This window comes from Vanessa tameamea, chromosome 22 (genome assembly GCF_037043105.1).
Source record: "Vanessa tameamea isolate UH-Manoa-2023 chromosome 22, ilVanTame1 primary haplotype, whole genome shotgun sequence".
Lineage (NCBI taxonomy): Eukaryota > Metazoa > Arthropoda > Insecta > Lepidoptera > Nymphalidae > Vanessa > Vanessa tameamea.
Genome location: NC_087330.1, coordinates 8,557,694 through 8,580,155, shown reverse-complemented (window position 1 = coordinate 8,580,155; position 22,462 = coordinate 8,557,694). Strand labels below are relative to the sequence as shown.

Below are 22,462 nucleotides of genomic sequence, written 5' to 3'. Positions count from 1 at the left end.
TGGAATAGCTTGAGTCCTGAAGGACAAAATAATAAATAAATATTGGACAACATCACATACATTACTCTGATCCCAATGTAAGTAGCTAAAGCACTTGTGTTATGGAAAATCAGAAGTAACGACGATTACCACAACCACCCAGACCCAAGACGACATAGAAAACTAATGAACTTTTTCTACATCGACTCGGCTGGGAATCGAACCTGGGACCTCGGAGCGTACCCATGAAAACTGGATTACACACTGCTCGACCACGGAGGTCGTCGTTTTTTAGGCTACATTTTTTCATTCATCCCTCGAGGGCGTTACAGGTGGGTCACGCTTCGTGTGCTATTGGTATTATAAATTTCGCGCTAGTAATCAAATAATATTAAAATCAAATGCGAACAATTTAATTAATTTAGTATAATAACAATTAAAAACAATTGTATAATACACATTTCATACATAATAATGAGCAACATATTTTTTTTTTTCAAGTAACAATCCATACAATTCAACTCAATCTGAGTACACAAATATTATTTTAAACATTCCATAACATATATTAATACGCGAATACATTGTCATGGTATTGTTTTTTATGAAAATGATAAGTTTAACTAGGTACGTTTCGTATTCAATGAATTTAGGTTAGTGATTAGTTAATTTGTTGCCATTGTAATGGACGTGTGTGTATAAATATTGATCAATTTCATTTTAATTCGAAATATTTGTATTAAACGTCATGTCGTTGTCGTAAAAAGTTCCACTGCTGAACTGAGAACTCCTTTCCTTTTGAAGAACCTTGGAGCTTATTCCACCACACTTCAATGCAAGTATACAGAGATTAAACATGTAGTATTAGTATCGCCAAGAACGGCTTTAATTACAAACACAAAAAGCACATGAAAATTAAACACTTCTTGACACGGGTTTAAGCCCCGCAATCTTTAGTTAAATAAAATCGTTCTAACTGTTTAACTGTTCGACTCACGAAATTAAAGTATGAAAATAAAAACTGAACCAATTTAAAAAGCAACTAACTACGATACAAAGACTAGGTTTTTCACTGTTGTTTACTGAAATGCAACAAAAATTTTATTTATCCAACGTTCCGTTAAACGTACAAGAATTAAATTAGACACAAATAAAATATCAAAAGGAATCTAAATATACATTTCACAATAACCAATTAGCGTTTTCTTTCAATTAACACATCAAACACGTTCCGAAATTTCAAGACGTCTAATTACACAACGTGTTCGTTTCACTTATAAATAAACTTATTCGATTCGTAATTAATGAATGTTGTTTAAATTTTAATATTCAATCTGTTCTGTTATTACAATTATGTGAACTGAAATTACCCTTACTGACGTACCTACTTATCAATTGTTTTTATAGTTGATTTTAACTCTTTGAATAATTTTGTTATGCTGTTAAAAAATTGTAAAACAAAATTAAATATTTTTTTTATTTAAAAAATGTGTGGGCGTTCAAATTGTCCACCTTAAGGGTCACCATCAATCCATAGACATAACACTGTAAAAATATTAACTATATTTTCAATGCGCCACTAACCTTTGGAAATAAGATGTTATGTACCTTGTGGCTGTAGCTACACTGGCTCACTCACGATTCAAGCTTGAAAACAAACAATATAAAGCATTGCTGTTTATATAAATAGCGATAAAATATATGACCAGTAAGTGGTACCCACCCAAAAGGCTCACCAAGTAAATACTAGTAAAAAAATATATATTAGAAAAAAATATAAAATATTAATAAAAATATATAACATTGAAAAAATACCAAATTCATAACTTGCACATGTGAAGTCGGTTAATAATGAAATTATACATACTGTATGTATGTTCGTATTTATCGCATGAAAATAAGTAAGTCCACAAATTTACCTCAAAATATTATTACACGAAAACGAACCTTTCCTCCGTTCTTAAGACCGAATAACCGCCAACAGGATTACGGCTATTAAGAGTTATAACCATGTCAGGATAACCGCTTTTATTGATATTTATAGGCCCTCGCTACGATACGGTTAACTAACTAAATTATATCCTCACGGAGATTTCTGCTTACTTTGAGTTAAATTTCGTTGTTCATTATAATATATTAAACTTCTTTTTTTACATAATATAACTGATTTGTCGTTTTTTAATGAGTTTGCTGGACAAAAGAAAGCACGACGATAGATAGAAAAAAAAAAGTTGAATTGAACCATCTCAATAAATAACTTAATATTTAATAAATATTATAAAGGTATCTTAATGTCAAAAGGTAATAAGTGACAAAATAATACACCATAAATGATTTAACTCAAAATGAACATTAATACGATTTACGCGTTTCATTTCCTGCATTTGGTTTTATTTAAAGGGTTAATCTCTTGTTAAGGAAACACCACGATACTAAGGCAAACACCATCCTACTCTATTGGTAACATAAGAATGGCAATACTTCGCCTCGTCGGTAACGTTTGCATGGATTTGAAACTACATTCCTTTGAAAAACAGTTTATACTTTTTTATAAATAGCTAGCCAATTGGGAATGGTTTAAGCGCCAATAAGGCAATGGTTTACGGGCCGTCTAGAAATGTAAAAAGACGCAGGATCGATCCTGACCCCTTGGGCTATTGTCGTCCCCACTCCTGACACAAGTAATTAGCTTAAAAGGAGGTTGTAAATAGGAATATTAGTAAGTCCTTAATTAATTTGGGGCATTGCTAGTATTCTTTAAAAAAAAATGGCCTCTTTATCGTCACTAGGGTCACCACCGCCCATAGACATCGGCGCTGTAAGAAATATTAAACAAATCTAATCCGCAGCCAACCTTGGGAACTAAGATGTTATACCCTTGTGTATGTATTTACTGACTCACTCACCTTTCAAAACCGGACTTGCCCAAAACCCTATCACCAAGTAATCAGCTCTGCTGCTAAATATTAATGGACTCACAATTTACATTGCTGAGGCGAGAGTAGGTTGCTTTGAATGCATAATTATTATACTTATTTTCTCTAGCCTAGTTTCATCAAGTTAAAACATGATTTCCATAATTAAAATTATAACTAATATAAACTATGCTGCCGTGAGAATAAAACCTCTAACGTATAAATGTTGGTCTTAAATTTGACTTTAGAATTTGATGATGATCTCAAATTGTGCGCTATTTATTCCCCCACTCTCTAATGGGACGGCAAATCTGATACGGCAGAGTTCTGACCGACGTCTGACCAACGTATTGACGTGCTTTTCTATGCTCGGGAGAGTACGCAAACCCAAACTTTCAGACACCGGACAGTTACTGTGTATATTTTGACAGAAAAACCCAATAATATTTCAGCCATTTTTTCCTAGCCACTAGACGAACGAGGTGGTCAATTTCAAATATAATTTATAATGAAAAATATTTTTCAAAATAATACACATGTAATTAAACAAGCCAAAATGAAATATAGAGAACTTTAAACGAAGCCGGTGGACTAAACCTGGTTAAGCACTACGGCAGTCACCTTCAATTGAACTCGACCTCAGCTCTTAATAAATGAATCAATGAAATGCTGCCACACCATAATAGGGTCGACTTGGTGGATTAAGCAAACCATCTCCCCAGAAAGTGGTGACTTTTACACAATATTGTGACATTTACTACACCGAGATTTCCTTTAATACGACCAAATCACAGTCGTTTGTACGTTTAATTATTTATATTTAGAAAGTAACACAAAACATGAAACCAAAAATAACTTTGGAATAGGCTTTGGTTTCAATTGCTACACAGGATATTCGGTATTGTGCAACGCAATACATTTTTGGGTTAAATACATATTTATCCTATGGTAAATGTTTAGTGGATAATTTATATGGATACAGAATACAAAGTCATGCTTGAATCGAGGATAAGATCACAAAATGTTTTTGGGATCTTTCTGTCAAAGAATTCTCATTGGTACCTTCGTGTGTAAAACTGCTTATATCCTAACGTTAGGATTAAACGTCCATGCAAGACAGTACTCAAAGCCGTTGGTCTTGTGTCTTGATCTCTTTCCAGTTGTGTTAAATTAATGTTCCATTGGACATTATTTTTTATAGAATAGCAGCAATGCCCTATTTTAAAGAATCACTAATATTCCCATTTACCACACGAATTCAGCATAAAGCTTGTGCTAGGAGTCAGGACGACGTTAAGCCAAGGGGTCAGGATCGAAGTTGCGAATTTTTACATCATATATGGCGCTTAAATGACTGAGAACACAAGAATAGAGAGACAACTGTTGCACACAAACTAATGCAGTATTAAAATCTCTTTCATTTATGACTAGTAGTTAAAATCGATCGTTGTGGTAAAAACAAAAACTAAAAAGATAATAAGGATATTGTAATATTGTAATATACATTTGACTGACCTCAATGATAGTCAAGATATTAAATCAATTATAATTAATTTCGTCTGCTTATAAATTATTAATAGGCCAAAAGAAATCTATAAAATATTAAGTACAAAATCATTAATTATACGATCACATTTAAATAGTCGTAACGCTCGACGCCGACATACCAATAAAAAAAAACATAAAAATATCAGAACGTAATCATAACTAATAAACTGCTTTTTCAATATTATTGAGTTATTTTATTTTTGTTAGTGGTAGGGCTTCGTGCAAGGCTGGGTAAGTACCACTCATTCATCATGACCCCCCAAACAACAATATTTCTTAATATTGTTAAGCCAGTGTACACTATACAGATAAGGGATGTAAAATCCTAGTTCCCAGAGTTGCTATCGCATTATTTATTGTATATTTAAGGGATGGTTATTGTATATTTCTTGGGTGGGTATATGGGCGATAGCTACCACTTACCACCAGGTAAATCATTACCAGTGCTAAGAAAAAAATCTGGTGAAGATATTTTTCTTCACGTATCCACTAGACCAGAAAGGTTTTGTTCTTTTAGTTTCATTCTGCATTATAAAGGTTAAAATTTAGCAATTTTGCTTAAAACAAAATCTTATAACGTACTTTTGCACGCAAAGTTCAGAGATGAAATGTGTTATTTCAATCACTCAATCGAGTGGGAAATCGCTAAGAGATCTTTTATATTCAACTTGAAGATTCTTTGATCATTTTTTTTTTAAATCCACGCTGAAAATAACGGACTTTAGAGTCGAGTGATTTGCAAAGTACGCTTAGGCATACAAATTAAATGTTCACTTTTAAACTTTCACATTAACAGCCTGTAAATTTACCACTACTGGGCTAAGGCCTCATTTCAGCCGAATGGATCAGGTTGAAGTTGTTTACAATTATATTGTTAATATTCGACTTACGTTTAGTTTCAGTTCTCAGCTCCAACTACAGTACCATCTCATCAGTATATTTGTTTTATTCTCAAAGATGTTTTTCTTATATATAAAGACAATCTAAGAAACAATCTGCTTTTATTTCCGTTACGTCAAAGTATTCTACAAGACATCAGGAAATGTATGACTGTCTTCAAAGCCGGAGATTGATACACAGACATTCCGTATAATCATAGTTTTACGCGCATCGAATACTAATGTTCGGAATATAAATCAATCCAAAAATTAATTTAAATCTATACTAACATTAGAAATGTAAAAGTCTATCTGTCTGTCTGTTACTATTTCACGGCCAAATCACTGAAGCGAATTCGATTAAATTGGATATGAAGCAAGCTTGAACCATTGAAGGATAAAGGCCTTTTTACGCCTAACACTTAACGGCTAAGCCTCCGCGGGTGATAACTAATTGTTAATATTTGTAAGTAAAACGTGTCGTTGTTACAAATAGTCCTGATAAAATAATTCACTTCATTGAACATTTTTCTGGACAAAAGTAACGTGACGGATATTTTTTTTAAGCATAAGTCACTACCTCCTGTAATGCTATTGATTCCTGGTATATATTTATTTATGTCAAATAGAATAGTCCTACTTATATTTAAATATTTAAGATTTTTTTTTCATAGTTACAAAATTTCAATGAATAGAAAGTTTTACGTTGTGATAAATTTTGTTATTTATTTTATGAATAAACGGTGAACTTACATAATAACTAAAACAATACAAGTTAGATAAAAACAGTCTCCCATTTTTGAAGTCAGTTAATAAATGATCAAGAGCCTTCAAATACATTTTGTATATTAAAATAACATTCGTAGAAACGAAACAATCAAAAGCCACAAAATCCATCAGTTCTCATTCGTCATGTGTCAAATTAAATGAATATTAACCTTGAGTAATCCGAGATTGTGCTTGTTGAGATATTTGGAAATAATATTATTGTCGAAATAATTTTCGTTTGTCTTTTAAAAAACATGATCAAAGCATATTTTTTTTACTTCTGAAAATATTATTCAACCCTTCATGGTACAGCATTTATGCAGTTGAGAAGCTAATTTTTTTTTTTTTAATAACAGATTAATATATTAACTGAACGGATTGATTATTTAATCTGTTAAAGGGAAAAAGATTCCAAAACTACAAAAAAGCTTAATAGAATTTCTATATAATATTTCATATCTATTAATAAATATTTTCTCTATGATTCTGTGTTTGTTACGAGAACTGATTCTATTTACTGAAAATTGGTAACAACTATATTTTTAGTTCCACAGATTATAGAATTAAAATAAATAACATAAAAAACATTAACAAAAAAAAAGACTTTTTTCTGAAAATTTAAACGGAACCAATAGCAAACAAAATATTTTTTCAAATCGGTTTTCAAAGGGCAGAATTTTGAGACATTTAACATTTAAAAAAAAATTGTAACGGCTGGCTACCGCTGTAAGAAACGAAGGTTCTATACTGTCCACTTAATATCAACACAAGCCTTAATTTGTTCTGAAAATGAGAACAACAGTAATTCTATTAAGAAGAATATTTATTCGAATTATTGCTTTGGCTTTAAGCAATTTTAAAAACTATTAGATGAACTAATATTTATACAAGTATATAATAATTCTTCTATACGTTTGTATGTCACTGAAATCCTCCTAAACGTCTGGACCGGTTTTGGTGATTTTTCCGTGAGATTTTAGATTGGTTAGTAGATCTTCGAGAATCAGCATTTTTTTAACAAAAGAAATACAATAAATAAAACTCTTATAGCACGCGTTCAAAATCAGATCAGGCAAGCAGGATACATCACGCTTTATGGTAGGTCCACACGACACAGACTTGGCACAGACTTAGACAGAGAAGTCTGAGTAAAAAATTCTATCAACAAAATGTCTATAATTAGTTTTCATTATATAGTATTCTTAGAGTATCGTTGCAAACCACATTGATTTAATTATTTAATTTAAATATAATACGCAGACATACATACAAACTTTCAACTTTCATGAATAGCTCCGACTTTTTCAGGCAAAGCTCAGACATTCCAATACACCGACTTTAGTCTGCGCTGCTAAGTTCACAGACAAAATTTAATAGAAATCTATGCCAAGTCCGTGTCGTGTGGACCTGCCATTAGATTTAAAATGACATAACATTATGTCATTCATTTATGTGTTCAGAATTCTTGGAAGAGAATGTTTGTGTGCCTTAGTCCATGTTTGGATAGGACCGCGAATACTCGGTTAGCTTAGGACGGCAAACTTTTTTTTATTGCATAAAGATGAACATGTTTATTATTCATTTATTTAACCAAAAGTGCCAATAAAAATACCGTCTATGGGACCTAGACAAAATTACATAGCGATTGTCGATTTAGTTCTTAGAAAATATCATTTATGTAAATTATTCTTGTTTTCGATTTATGACAGCAATTGAAGTATTGGGTCGAATGCGAATGAGTATTTTTTCTTTATCACTAAACCAATGATTATGTAGTCTAAGGTTCAGAAAAGTACGTAGAGTACTTAACAATATTCGAAACTTACCTAATATATTATTTGCGCTAACAATTCCCAAAACATCACGTTGAATTTAAGTTTAATTAAATCTAGTCCAAAATGAGGGTAACTTTATCAAAATGACTTAATTTTAACAAATTGGCTACAAGTTTAAAATTAAATGTTCAATTTTTGTTTGACTTGGTTAAAACGAGTTGGACCCTTGGGCCCAGACCTTTACTAGAAGTAAGGTTCCCTGGTCATTTTAAAATATTAAATTATTTAGTGACTAATTCTAAAGGTTCCCTTATATTCAAAATGTCCCATTCCAACCGATCATCTAGATAGCTGACACACTTCTTCTTCTTCTTTGCTACCAAGGTTGGTGGCGCATTGGCTATCTAGGGAATAGCCAACATTTCTATGAGCGCCAATATCTATGAGCTCAATAGCCCAGGTGGTATTTATATTGACGACCTCCGTGGTCGAGTAGTGTGTACACCGGTTTTCATGGGTACGCCACTCCGAGGTCCCGGGTTCAATTCCCGGCCGAGTCGATGTAGAACAAGTTCATTAGTTTTCTATGTTGTCTTGGGTCTGAGTGTTTGTGGTACTGTCGTTACTTCTGATTTTCCATAACACGAGTGCTATAGCTACTTACATTGGAATCAGAGTAATGTGATGTTGTCTAATATTTAATTATTTATTTATTTATTTATATCATTATTATTTTGTAGAAGTTTCGATTTAGAGGGTTCATGCCTGTCCTGGATTTTCATAAGATCAATTTGTTTATAATTCATTCACAATTTAGCATTTTATAAGCATTACATTTTATTCAATGTTGTAACATGACGATTCAAGTGTTGAGTGAAATTCTACATCCAACAACAAATATCTGCCAACCCACAATAGGGCGTGGTGTAACCTATCAAAACTTTTCCTAGAGTGAAAAATAAACCTTTGACCTTGTAGGACTTTTACTAGCATGGAATCTTTCATTATTTCGTACAAAAAAATATTAAAAAAAAAAACAGCAATTACCGTTGCAAGCCGCCCGTGTTGCAGACGTCCATCGTCAGTGGTCACTTTCTATCAGGTGAGACATTTAATCGTACGCCATCTGTTACTTAAAAAAAATGGTCCACATTGATTAATTTTGCATCTTCCTATAACCAATAATACCAATAAATGTATACTTTGAAACTTTTAAGCGTGTGGACTCGCATAACATTTTTAGCAGTATAGTCAAGAAATATTTCTAAAACAATAAACAATTTAATTCCGTTCCATTCCATTCAGTGTGTGCAGATAAAATCCGGCAACTGCATTTTGAGTCAGTTCCAAATTTAGTGCTTTTGACAGTACAATCATGTACACTAAACTGTATTCGTTAGAACAGAGATTTCATGACAGCTTCTTTTAAAAAATACACGCTTTTTTACTTTGATTATTTAAATAATTAAAAAAATTAAAAAAAATTTAAAGTATGAACTGATTCTAACAATTAACAAATCTTCTGTAAAAATATATTCTGCTTCGTTTTGAATGTAATTATTATATAATTTATACATATATATATACAATTAAATATAATTATACATTTATAAACTTTATACTATATTTATATAGAATTAATACTCGTTTTCACCTGCAAATTTGCGCACATGCTATGGAGCGGTCGTAAGTTTTATATATAGAAATGTCAAAAGTATGTCATTCCGTGGAATTCAAGCTTGCTTATTAAATAAAAAACCAATTTGGTTCAGTAGTTTAGCCGTCATAGGATAACAAACAGACATACCAAGTTTTTTTATTAATTACTATATACAGTTATTTGTGTATATATGTAAAATTTGAGCAATTTGTCCAAATCTCCAAATCATATACATATTTATAAATACAATATGTTTGTTACAAGTATTGATGAACCCTGTACTCGTAATTGTAATACTTCATAAACTTATTGAGTACGAAAATAGCACTGCTAAGGTTAAGTTCGAAGACGCAAATATCTTATAATACCATACTTATTCGTGAATGCCATTTAACTACAAACCTTCTGATAGATCCAATATCGAGTCCACTCCAGTTCTTTATTCCAATCAGTCTTTTGTTAAAGCGTCTCGGGCGCAGCGCAGACATCAGCCAATACACGTCTCATTCTCAACCAAAGTTTTCAACGCTATGACTGAGTTATTACTGTATTTTATCAATCAATCAATGTAATCAATCAAGTCAAAAATTCAAGCGAAGAAAAAAAAAATGCGTTATAGTTACATTGCCTTCCGCATCTTATCGGATTTTTATATTGAAAACTTTTGGGGACGTATTATTTCTCCTGTAAGCTGCAATGATAGCCTCCGGCAACCAGTAGGCTAATGAACAACTGTGCAGTTTTAAATATCATATTATAATTTAAGATTAATTGTTTATAATTATTTTCATTAACATAAGTTATCTCGAAAAAAAAAACAATAGTTTTGTGTGATAACTTTGTGTGAAACTATTGGGCTTTACGGAGCTCTAAAGCGTGAATTTCATGTTCTGGTATTCCTATCATGAGCTATTTTTACAAAATAGGTAGGCGAACAGACTATTGGGCCACCCGATGGTAAGTGGTCACCACATACATTAGCATCGTAAGGAATTTTAATCATTTACATCGCCAATGCTCCACCAAAATCAGAAACTAAAATGTTAGTTCCTATAGCTACACTGGCTTAACACCCTTGAAACAAGACCACGCAATAAATGATTGCTGTTTGGTGGTAGAATACATAATGAGTGGATGGTACCTACCCAGAATTGCAAAAAGCCCTACCACAATGTAATTATGAATTATCATGTCGTACAACAAATCGTCAAGTATATTCAACAATTGTTTATTGAAGATATTGAGAAAGTCGATCTAATCTCTGCGTTCGACTCGAGTGCACTGCAAATGGACTTTATTGAACTTTATTGTTCATTCACAAAGAGTTTTATTTGCTATCTAACTTTAATATCCCAAACTTTTTAGAATCGTTGTTTCGTCATTTTATTTTAAAATAACAAAAAAAAACTACTGGTAAATATTCGCCGCGGTTGTTGCACCACTGTTTAATGCGCTTAGTAAATATTTATATTTCATCTCGTGCTCGGCGGTGAAGGAAACATCGCGAGGAATCCTGCACGTTGTGAATGAGAATCTGCCCCGTGCATCCACCAACCCAATCGTGGTATAAGTTCTAAATCTCCTCAAGAAGACGAGGTATTCGTGGGACATTTGCAGGCTTCACTCTTTTTACTTCTTCCTACATAAAAAAATTAACTAAAAATCAATAAAAAAATGTATTAAAGTGGCATTACATTTCGCAACTCATGCCGAACATTATTTTAACTATTTAAAAAAAAACGCAATAAAAACACAAACAAGATAGAGAGTTAAAATAAACGAATTACTTCGTTGGATAAAACTTTCACATCACATTACAAAGTTGGTAACTGATTAATGCAAACGTAATTGCGTTTTTATTCCCTTATAACATTAGTTTATGTGGAATTAGAAAACAGATACTTGTCAGTCGCAGTTATAAACTTAATTTTAAATTGAAACGAACTGTAGTATGTCTACACGTCATGCCTGACAGACTGACTCAAGCCTGGTTCAAAGCTTCGAACCGCAAACCTTACCTACTCATAAGAAGTCATTTTCGGTTTCGTCGAAAAATTCTCCGTTACTGTCCGAAGTATGGAATTTAGAAGTGTGTACACTCTCGTATCTTGAAAAGCACATGAGACAGTTGGTCCTGTTCCTGAACTCTTTCTAGTAGTGTCGAATTTATCGTCCCATTGGATAATAAGTCCCATTGGATAATAAGTCCCATTGGATAATAAGTCCCATTGGATAATAAGTCCCATTGGATAATAAGTCACTCACACAACACACAGGTGTTAGCACACACACGTGCGCTATGATATGTCCCTCGTAGTTGGCTGGTCTCCTTTCAGATTGGTGCCGTGAAAGAAATCGGTCAAGACGTCATTATTATAACTACACGTGAATCTCATGTTTATTTTGTTTACTAGTGATATGTTCTTTTACTAAATTCGAGTTACTATTGGTGGCGGTTTTGCTGAATTCAATAAGTGAACGGAAATTTAAAAGGTAAAAACAGCTCAGTTACTTTTTACGGACACCAGTCTATTCTGGAGCAGCACGGTACGCTTCGAATCTTAAGCAATGAGGAGACTTTTGCCCAATAGTGGGACAGTTAAGTCAGTTAACTGTTGTTATCAATTACTAGTGATCTCACTGGCTTCTCACGTGCAATAAAGAAAATTTCATTATATAAATATAATTCATAACCCTATAGCTCCTAGGAATAATGTAGTTTCCATCATTAGTTTACAAGATTACCTCCACATACAAACAAACAAACTTTCCCTCTTAATAACATTTATCAATTGTTCAGGTATATTTCATTAGAGCGAATCTTTTCAATTGTTTACGAGTAATTGCCAAAATAACCAACAAACACAAGAATTATACCTTCGAAAGCATTCAACTTCTAAATTGTTAATTGACAAATTCAATTAAAAGACGTAAGGACCTTTCAGACTGTTTGAAGTTCGTAAGTCAATCATTAATTGATTGGCTTAAGAACTTAACGTTTAAACAAAAATATTACTCGTAACCATCTTAGCCCTGATTCGCTGTCAGCGCTTGGAATTAAAAAGAAGGTTTATTAACACTGCGATTGTTATAGCTCAAGAAAAACTTGATGTGTTGTACCCACCGAACGGGTGGTGGAATTTTAACTATTTATAAGCAGGTGCGTGCAGTGTGTCTGTTTATCTCGGCCAGATCACTGAATTTAATTTGCTATTAAGAAAGGACATAAGGTATTTTTTATACATAAAACCTGACGTCAAATAACGTGAGTGAATCTGCGCGCGTCAACTAGTATTGGATAATAATGTTGGCTATAATTTTGTCAACACTATTTATGAATGTATCGCCTACAAACATTAAAATAGTGTACAGTTTGATGGTTTTAAAATACACAACTAATGGGTAGCGCGCGAAAGCTTCGCGTTTATTCAACAGATTTTGTTTTGATTTAATTTCATTGTAAACTGACGACGTATGTTCGCACGTTTTAAGTTTGTTTTTATTTTTTATATACAGCCATAGCTCTCTACCCGGCTAGTAACTTTTCCCGCTCTACAAAATTAATTCTTTGTTAAATCATAACAATTTAGTAAATTGCCAGTAAGAATCCTCTTCATTTTTCTGCAGATCTTCGACTTCAAAATGAGACAATACCTGATCCTCTACGTGCTGCTATCGTCCCATAACCACTGGGACAAAAATCGGCTTACGCTATTAATATATAAGATATCGTAAATTATTACTAATCTTTTTTCATCATCTAAACTTAACATCTCAGGGGTTGGTCGAAGATGTGAGATAAATTTGCATTTTAATGGAACGCTTCACTTGAACGCTTTTGCCGCTAACTCTCTGGATGCTGTGACGGCGAATGACAGCCTCTTAAAATACACTCTTAAAACAATAACTACGAGAACCCTTGACTAATATCGTGAAGGGTGATTGACAACGCGGTCATTACAACAAATCTACTAACTAACTGGTGTAGATTTTTATATGAAGATATTTTATGTGTTTTTGAACCATTTTGAAAAAGAAATTTTTCAATTGACCTGCACATATGTTGTTTTTGAATTAATTTTGATCTTAGCTTGAGTTCATTATCATATGGCTTATAGGAAGTCCCATCTAAATGTTTTAAGTTAATTTTTAGTATTGATAATTTTTTTATATATTTTTATTTAATATACATAAATTCCGTACTCTAAATACATTGTTCCGTACGTTATATACTTGTGCAGTTCTTATATTGTTAAATTAACAATCAGATCGACTTAGTTAATTTAGAACTTATTAAGTTTTCATTTCATCTTAAGTAAAACACAAATATTCATCTGAATTGTTACTTATTTTATAAAAAAAAAAAACATCAGATATATGTCTTATAAATAAACTAACTAAAACTCTAAACTAAAGGATTCCCAAGAATTTCCAAGAGCTTATTCTACATTTACAATTCATCTCATTCATGTCTGTGAAGAAAAACAACGTGAAGAAGCCCACGTGCGTCTAATTTAAATAAATAAATCGCAATTTGAAATCAACCTCAAACGTTGTTCCAATGCGAGTTGCATTGGAACAACGTGAAGTAATTGAGTTAATTAGTAATTATTAATTAAAGGAGCTGTTACTTTACTTTACTTTCATAATTACTGTAAGGATATTTCTTTTAAACTGCATTCGTTTTTCAAATTATACCTAAATAAGGTTTTATTGTTTGAACAAAGGGTAATATTTAAATATAGAACTCTCCAAACAAATGAAATCGTCCGAGCAATAAAATCAACAGGACGGAATCTTTTAATGATCAGAAAGTATTGATTGATATATTTTTAGTATAAAAACAAATGTTCAAACAGTACTGGCTGTTTATAATATTTAAATATATAACGCGGATAGTGTTTGTTGTTTTAAAAATCGAAAATCGATACAATTATGAATATTAGAAAAAAAAAACGATAACTAAACGATAATAATAATATATTTGCTAGAAATAACTTGCAACTCATTTTATTGGTAGCACAGCGTTCAATTCACATTAAATTGTAGAAATTATTGAAAACACGCATTTCTAATAAATAATTTGACAAATATCAGTAATGTTTATTGATGATTTTTTCAATAGATTCTATTAATACGAGACTTAACTTTTGTGTAGTAGTTTTTGTCTGAGTAACTTATAAATATTTGAATCACAATCCCTTTCAATAATCTCGTGAAAACAGCTAATCCGACATAGACGCTCTTCATTTCATTGCAAATATCGTGAGGCAACCTGCGAGGCTTGTATGAAAATATATAAAAAAATTATCCACCAGCTCGCATTGGAGCAGCATGGTGAAATAAGAATATCTTAGCCCAACAGTGGGACATTCACAGTACGTTTCTTTGTATATGAATGAAGCAGCGAAGAGGATTAGTATAGTCTTAACTCATATAAAAAAAATAATATTAAAATGCGAAAATAATTCTGTCTGTCTGTATGTTACGCTTTCCCAGCAAACAATAAAGGGAGCGAAGCCGGGGGCCACAACTAGTATTACATAATAAAATTAAATTAAATCCCTTGCCTATAAAACGGCGCAACTTTTTAAAACTCATCATTTATTTTTAATTAATATCGAAGGGTATAAGGCACGTATCCTTACTCCGTGGAACAAGTAATTGTGAACGTGCCTTATCTAAGTCAGATGAAAAGATCGCTAACTATTTCGTAAACGCAATATTATTTGAAGAGTCCATCCGTACGTCATAAATATAAATTAAACTTAATCTTTTAAAACTTTATTAAAACATGCATATAGTTGTTTTGTTAAAGTAATTGATATAAAATTTAATTAAATCGTTTAGTTATTGGGAAGTGACGAAATCAAAAATCAAAATAATTAACAGTTACAATTAACAAGACTAAATTTAATATAAGCGTCTGTTAGAACCATAAAAGGTCAGGTCATTTTGGATTCGCTTATACATATATATTTGTGCATTTGTCCATTTATATATATCGAATCACACACCCTTCAAACCGGAACACGACTATACTGAGTATTTATTACTGTTTGACAGTAGATTTGCTGAGTCGGCCATCTAAATAACCCTTAATATATGGAATGATTAATATTAAGTTGCAACCTAATAGATAAAGGTCATAAGGATCGGACAATTTTAAGGCAGCTTTTATCATACTTTCCTGTCGTTTAGGGCTTTATTGAGTCTGAGCATAAGCCTACAGCATAACACTACGCACACCCTTTCAATAATATCCGGTATTTATAATTGTTTGTTTTATTACTGATAATGCAGGGTGAGCCTCTGACAAGGAATACATAAGTAAATAATATCTAAATAAATTAAAATAAATGTTTTCGATTGCGTTGAAATTTTGGTGACTACGCGAAGACTTTTTGTGTTTGTCGGGACGATTAGCTAGTAAAAGATAAAAATTTATTAAAAAATTTATAAGGCACAATCAAAGATTATTGATCGCGTAATATATCGCAACAACATCTAAAATTGGACGAGCCTTTATTTTTTATTATAATAAACATTCTTATTATTGAAAATATTCTATTCTTTTTTTTGAAATCAAATTAAATAAACACCAATATAACTGACAATGCACGTCGCATTAAACAATATATATATTTTACAAATATATACAGGGTTATTGGTAATTCGACGTATTCCCGTTAGGAGGTGATAGGGGTGACTATTTGCGATAATTTTAACACCCACATGCATAATGCAAAAGTGAACCATTTTTCATAAGTCAAAATTGCAACTTCAAAAATTTATTAAAAAAAAAGTTTCGATTAAAATCTACTTTTTTCTTCTGATATATAAAAACGATTAAACACTAGATATTTTTTAATATTTAAACAATAATTATCGGTCCAAATTTAAAAATGCGAACGAAAAACGATATTATTTCAATATTTTTTTATTTTTTTCCCTCAAATATGCCTGAAAAAAAAAAACATTATGAAACTTGTTCTGCAGATTATTTTTAAAAACATAATCGTTTAATTATGAACGCTTCAAATACAATGCGGAATAATTTGATTAGTTTGGTAGTTAGGTCACAACTTAGAAAAAGAATGCGACTTTGCGTTCGCAATAGGGGAAGTCACTTCGAGCAAGAACTAGGCTAAATTAAAAAATATCTTAATTGTAACTTAGCTACTGAACTGTTAATGTATCTAAATTTAATTTTAAATTTGTATTAAGTAAGTAAATTAAATAAATAAATAAGTTTTTTTACATTGGTTATTATTTTAAATCAATTTTGTGGGAATTTTAAAGAGCGACCTTTAGTACAAATTCGGTCATGTTCGCATACGAATTTCCACCAGCGTCCTTTCTGATCATTTTATTTCGGTTGCTTTGAAATAAATTCCTAGTTTTTATACATTTTCGGAAAGCTAATTCTACAGCGATTTTGTTTTATTTCAAGAGACGCCATTGTTGTTATTTACTTAGGTCGTTGAACTTTCTCGGGCACGCGTAACATGTTTAAAAAGGGATTATCCCTTCATATAATTTGATCATCAATAACAATAACTAATATTCCTTATAATTGGACGCATCAATCACAAAGATGACAGCGTCAAATTAAAAAAAGGTTTTTGACATGTAATATTAACGTCACTTAAGTTGCTTTTGACGTTTGCTTGTCCGAATTTAAATATATAAACTATGTCTATAAAAATATCTCTGTTTTATTGAATCCGCATCACGCAAACACTGCTTTTCAATATGTTGTTATCAAAGGTTTTGTCTTAGCATTATTATATATACTAATATCATAAATGCGAAAGTAACTCTGTCGGTCTGTTGCTCTTTTACAACTAAAATACTAAAGTGAATTTTATGAAATTTGTTTTGAAGCAAGATTGAACTTACACACTTAGACATAAGATTTATGCCTTCTACCGTACGATCAATCCCTAAATGAAGCGAAGCCGCGGGCAACAACTATAAATAATATAAATCAACGTATAATGTAAACCACAGCGTCCGTCGTCCGGGCCTTCTATTATGACATACAATAACAACACTGTCTATTTATATAAAGCCATTATTAGGAAACCATTTGTGCAAAACACGCACAAGTACTTTCAAATAGATTCTATTCTACAGCCAAGAATCAGTCTGTTAAGATAAGTCTGATAAAAGAAATAACAAAAAGTTATTATCCCGATTTATTGAACTTTTATATAATTTATGAGTCTATAACAAAAGATACAAAATCTTAAATTTAATTAAAGTTTTACGTGTTGTGCGCCCCTCCAAATATGGGAGACTATACGTACGACATTGAGCGAAAAATATTTAAACATAATTACGACAAAAAGTGAAAAAATAATACTACAACAGTAAAAGAACAAATCGATTCATTCAAATAAAAACAAACGTATGTGATTGGGATGAGATTATTGATTTACTATTTTTGTTAGTTTAAAAGTTGCAACGTTGAATATCAAACTCATTTTTACTGTTAGAGTGTATTTTATTGTCTACGGAGTTATACAATAGCGGTGTTATGTTAAAGTTTGATTTAAACGGAGGAATAGTAAATAAGGCATGCATTGTAAAGCAATAATAAGGCTTTTGAAGCAACCACTACCATCTACCACTACCATCTACCACCACATGTACTATTTTATGCAGAACTAAACAATTATTATAATTAATATATTATTATGTAATTTAAGGGTTAAAACTCATTAAAGTGATTCTTTGTAATTGGAGATTTAAAAGTGTTTGACAACAGGACACCAACAATATGTTACTGTTAGATATAGTCCATTTGTGTGTGTGTGATGTCAATTACTACGCCCTTATAGTCAGATGGGACGGAAGTTGACGTGTAACTCCAAGTTTCCCATTCCGCAAAGTCAATAAATCCTTCCGGGGGCACAGTATTCATTTCGATAATAAAATTCCACAGATATTTTTAAATTAGCCGTCAACATTATATAGACGGTAAAAAAACGTGGTGCTAATACTTGTCGACTTTCAGGCTGGTGATATCATAAACATTTTATTATATTTAAGGGGCATAACTTTGTATTTTAAATTTCGAACAACAGTAAGTTTCTTGTCAGTTGTACTCGGCAGAATATACATTTCAAACCGGTGGTAACTTAACGTTTGATAAAGTTCTGTAAAATAAAGTATATTTTTTATGGGTCCATTCGGGATTCAAACCCGAGACCTTGATATCTGAAAACTTATTTGGGCACTAAACTAAAACGACAGTTGAGTAGATATAATACTTCGATGACAGATATTAGATATCGAAAATATTGTATTAATATAAATGACAAATCATTAAATACGACAGAGGAATAATACGATTGTACGGTAACAACGTCTCATTATTTTCGAGGAAAGACAGACAGACGTTAGATTACATTCTTGTTAATAATATTAATGATATATTGACAAATTGAAGACGTCAATTTACTTTTAGTTTCGTAATACGTAATAAAAAATTACTACTGATATAAAATGATAAAAACATGCGTGTATTTATTGAAATTGATTTGCAATTAAATTATGATTATTGTGATAAAAGTAATTTCTTTTTATTTCAAGACTATTATTAATAACGCTTACTCGTAAATTTAAATATTCACAATTTAAATTCATAACAATATTTTAAAATAAGATATGTTGCGAAGTTGACTATTACGAGGTACATGACATTTAAATGGCGGCTTAGCGAGTAACGTATAGTTTTGATGTCACCCTGAGCGCGCGCATCATATAAATTCACTCCCATAGTATTTCTATAACGCGATTAAAATAGTATAATGTAAAAACTGAGCCGAGATGGCCCAGTGGTTAGAACGCGTGCATCTTAACCGATGATTTCGGGTTCAAACCCAGGCAGGCACCACTGAGTTTTCATGTGCTTAATTTGTGTTTATAATTCATCTCGTGCTCGGCGGTGAAGGAAAACATCGTGAGGAAACCTGCATGTGTCTAATTTCAACGAAATTCTGCCACATGTGTATTCCACCAACCCGCATTGGAGCATCGTGGTGGAATATGCTCCATACCTTCTCCTCAACGGGAGAGGAGGCCTTAGCCCAGCAGTGGGAAATTTACAGGCTGATTATGTATGTATAATGTAAAAACAATATCTACCATGCTGCTCTACTGCTAGTTAGATACATACATCATATGTACAGCCTATTCCAATGGAAGTAGGAAAAAAGATAAACAAACCTTAGATTTACGTATTTCATACGATTTGCTAATAACTCAGCTATATTGTGCACTTCTAATAGTTTAGTATTAATATATATTTATTTATAATACAACACTATTGCCTTAACCACTTATTTCCACTTTAATTTAACTTCCAAAATTCCGATAAAAGTTTAGTCGCCGTTAAAACGCCTTTTTTCGCAAATCCATAGTAAATATCATAGATTAAACAAGCTCTCGAATTTGCCGTCAAATGTTGTCTATTTGGGTTTTTACCCATTATGGTTGGAATCAAGAGTATGTTTTCACAGATTAAGTATCCATAAAGACTTAGTTTTACTTGCCAGTTAGTATAAATAAACAAAAACATGAATATCCCAATATGTGTAATATTTTTACAAGATTTTTCATATTGTATATAAGCACATATTTATTTATTTAAATATACTATTCAAAGTAAAATAATTGTTGCATAGTTGAACGAACACATCATCAAACGAAAAGAGTTCTATCACAATGGGATACCGTTCAATTTCGTTTGTCTACTTAACAGGTCAGTAATTCTCTACTCGTAAGTCTTAAGCCAAGTAATTCATTAACAAGGTACTTACTATATGAACAATTTGACTTAACCCTACTTAATTATAAATGGAAATGTGGGCTCAAAGTTCAAGACTTGTTGATAAACGAAGGTTAAGACTCTATTACTTGGCATTAAATCTTGGTACTTGTAAATAATTCAAAAGGTCTTAACAGTGAGATAAATCTAACCTATTCATTACTTATTTACATATTCAATTCTCGTTGTATTTTATATTTGGAGCTAAAGCTTAAAAAGGCTTGGTACATATTGAGCACCCAGCTTCAAGTAAACAGGAACATCAAATAATTTATGTGATTAATTTTGGTGGGGAACCCCAACCAAAAGGACCCCGTTCAATACCAATAACTTAACAATGATCTTTAATAATTATTCTTTGTAATCGATATTTGTAACAGTTACTGCCTGTTTTTCGTGTCCCATCCGTCGGACCGATTGAACATTGTACAAGCGTCTATTATTTCCAGTGTTCCTATTTAAATTTTACTTTGAAGCAATAAAAAGTTCTAAAATTTTCGTCTAACGCTTGAATCTTTAGGGACTTTTGTGTTATATGTTTTTTTACAATTTTTAAAATCATTAAATTAAGAAAATAATGTGTTCGTCATTGCAAAGTTATGTCGATCAGAAAAAATTACAACCGTCAAAATAATCAAGCTAACTTGTACAGAATATATTTCTATTGATAAAAATGTCAAACCAAAAAAGTATCCATTACATTAGCTCTATTGAGTTATTACTCAAATACATAACTCAATAGCTAGAAGCTGTACAACCTTTAACGATTATTTATAAACATTTTATTCAAAATAATTTATAGGCTTTCAATATCTAGTTTGTAAAATAAATTAATTGGTGTAAACTGAGTAACTACTGAATTTCTTATGAGTTCTTTTCACTAGAATCTGTCGTACCGATGATAGCTATACATTTAATCCAACATAGTAATAATAATAATAATATTTACAATATGTTACATATATCAAAAGAGGCCCTCTTATATTATATAGGCCCTAAACTAGGCATACCCGTATGCTAGGGGCCAGTGACCTCCCAATCAGTGCATACATTTGATAGACTTATTATTAAGTTTAAAGAAAATTAAAAGAAAAAAAAAATAGAAAAACATGCCCATACCATGACGCAATCCGTCATATATAAAAGTATTTGGTTTTTTTTTTGTTTCGAAATGTATGGCCTAATTTAAATTTTGAAAAAAAAAATTGAAATCGTTTACATTTTTATTAAAATTATATCTTAATATATCGATACTCGTATATAATAACATTAATTATAATTAATAAATATAACATAAATAAATAAAAATATCTATATGGTTGATTGGGTATTTAGCTTAGCGAGCGCAGTAAGAGTTTACTTACGATACGAGGTTAGCTATTATGCAGGAGATTTTTTTTAGCTTAACACGTTCACGTCTTAACGTTAAGTGTGACTGAGGATCCCATGAGATACGAGATAAGGCAGGATCGCAATAAATCTTGATACTAAAACACGATTAAATCAAAGAGCGATTTTTTTATGACGATATAAAAAATATATTCAATATAAGCAGTATCAAAATCTAATTATACTTCATTCTAGTAAATTACATAAAGCTTTACTCATTTTCAACACATAAATTATGTTATAAAATATTTGTAATACTAACGACCCGCCCCGGCTTCGCACGGGAGCAATGGTGCCACTAAATATAATACAGAATGTCTTACATCGTTTACAGTTTTTCAGTCGTTATACAACGAAAACCGATATGTCCCTGTGTTTAAAATCTGTAATATCTTCGAAAATATTCATTTAAATTAAATGCCGTAAAGGACCATGTTGGTCTATATTAAATGTACAATGTATTTAAGGTACTTAATTGGATAAGGATTCATGCTGTATTGCTTTGAAAATAAGCCATTATTTCTCGTAAAAAGTAAACGATAAAAAATGGTTATTGTGAGTTATCCCTAAGAGATAGACATATATCTTGGCGAACTTTTTGAAAGACGTTTTTAAGGTGTACAATACTGTAGTACACTAAGCGCAAAATATCGTCATCACTTCAGAAACCACTAAAATTATCAGTAATTCTCTACTATATTGTGCGTATATTA

At 31.5% G+C, this 22,462-nt stretch overlaps 1 protein-coding gene across 3 annotated transcripts in view; it reads left to right on the top strand.

The window, feature by feature from the left end:
* LOC113400677 (allatostatin-A) overlaps positions 1-22,462 on the top strand; it is a 241,578-nt gene that overhangs the window by 206,121 nt on the left and 12,995 nt on the right. The gene's annotated exons all lie outside the window — the stretch shown is intronic.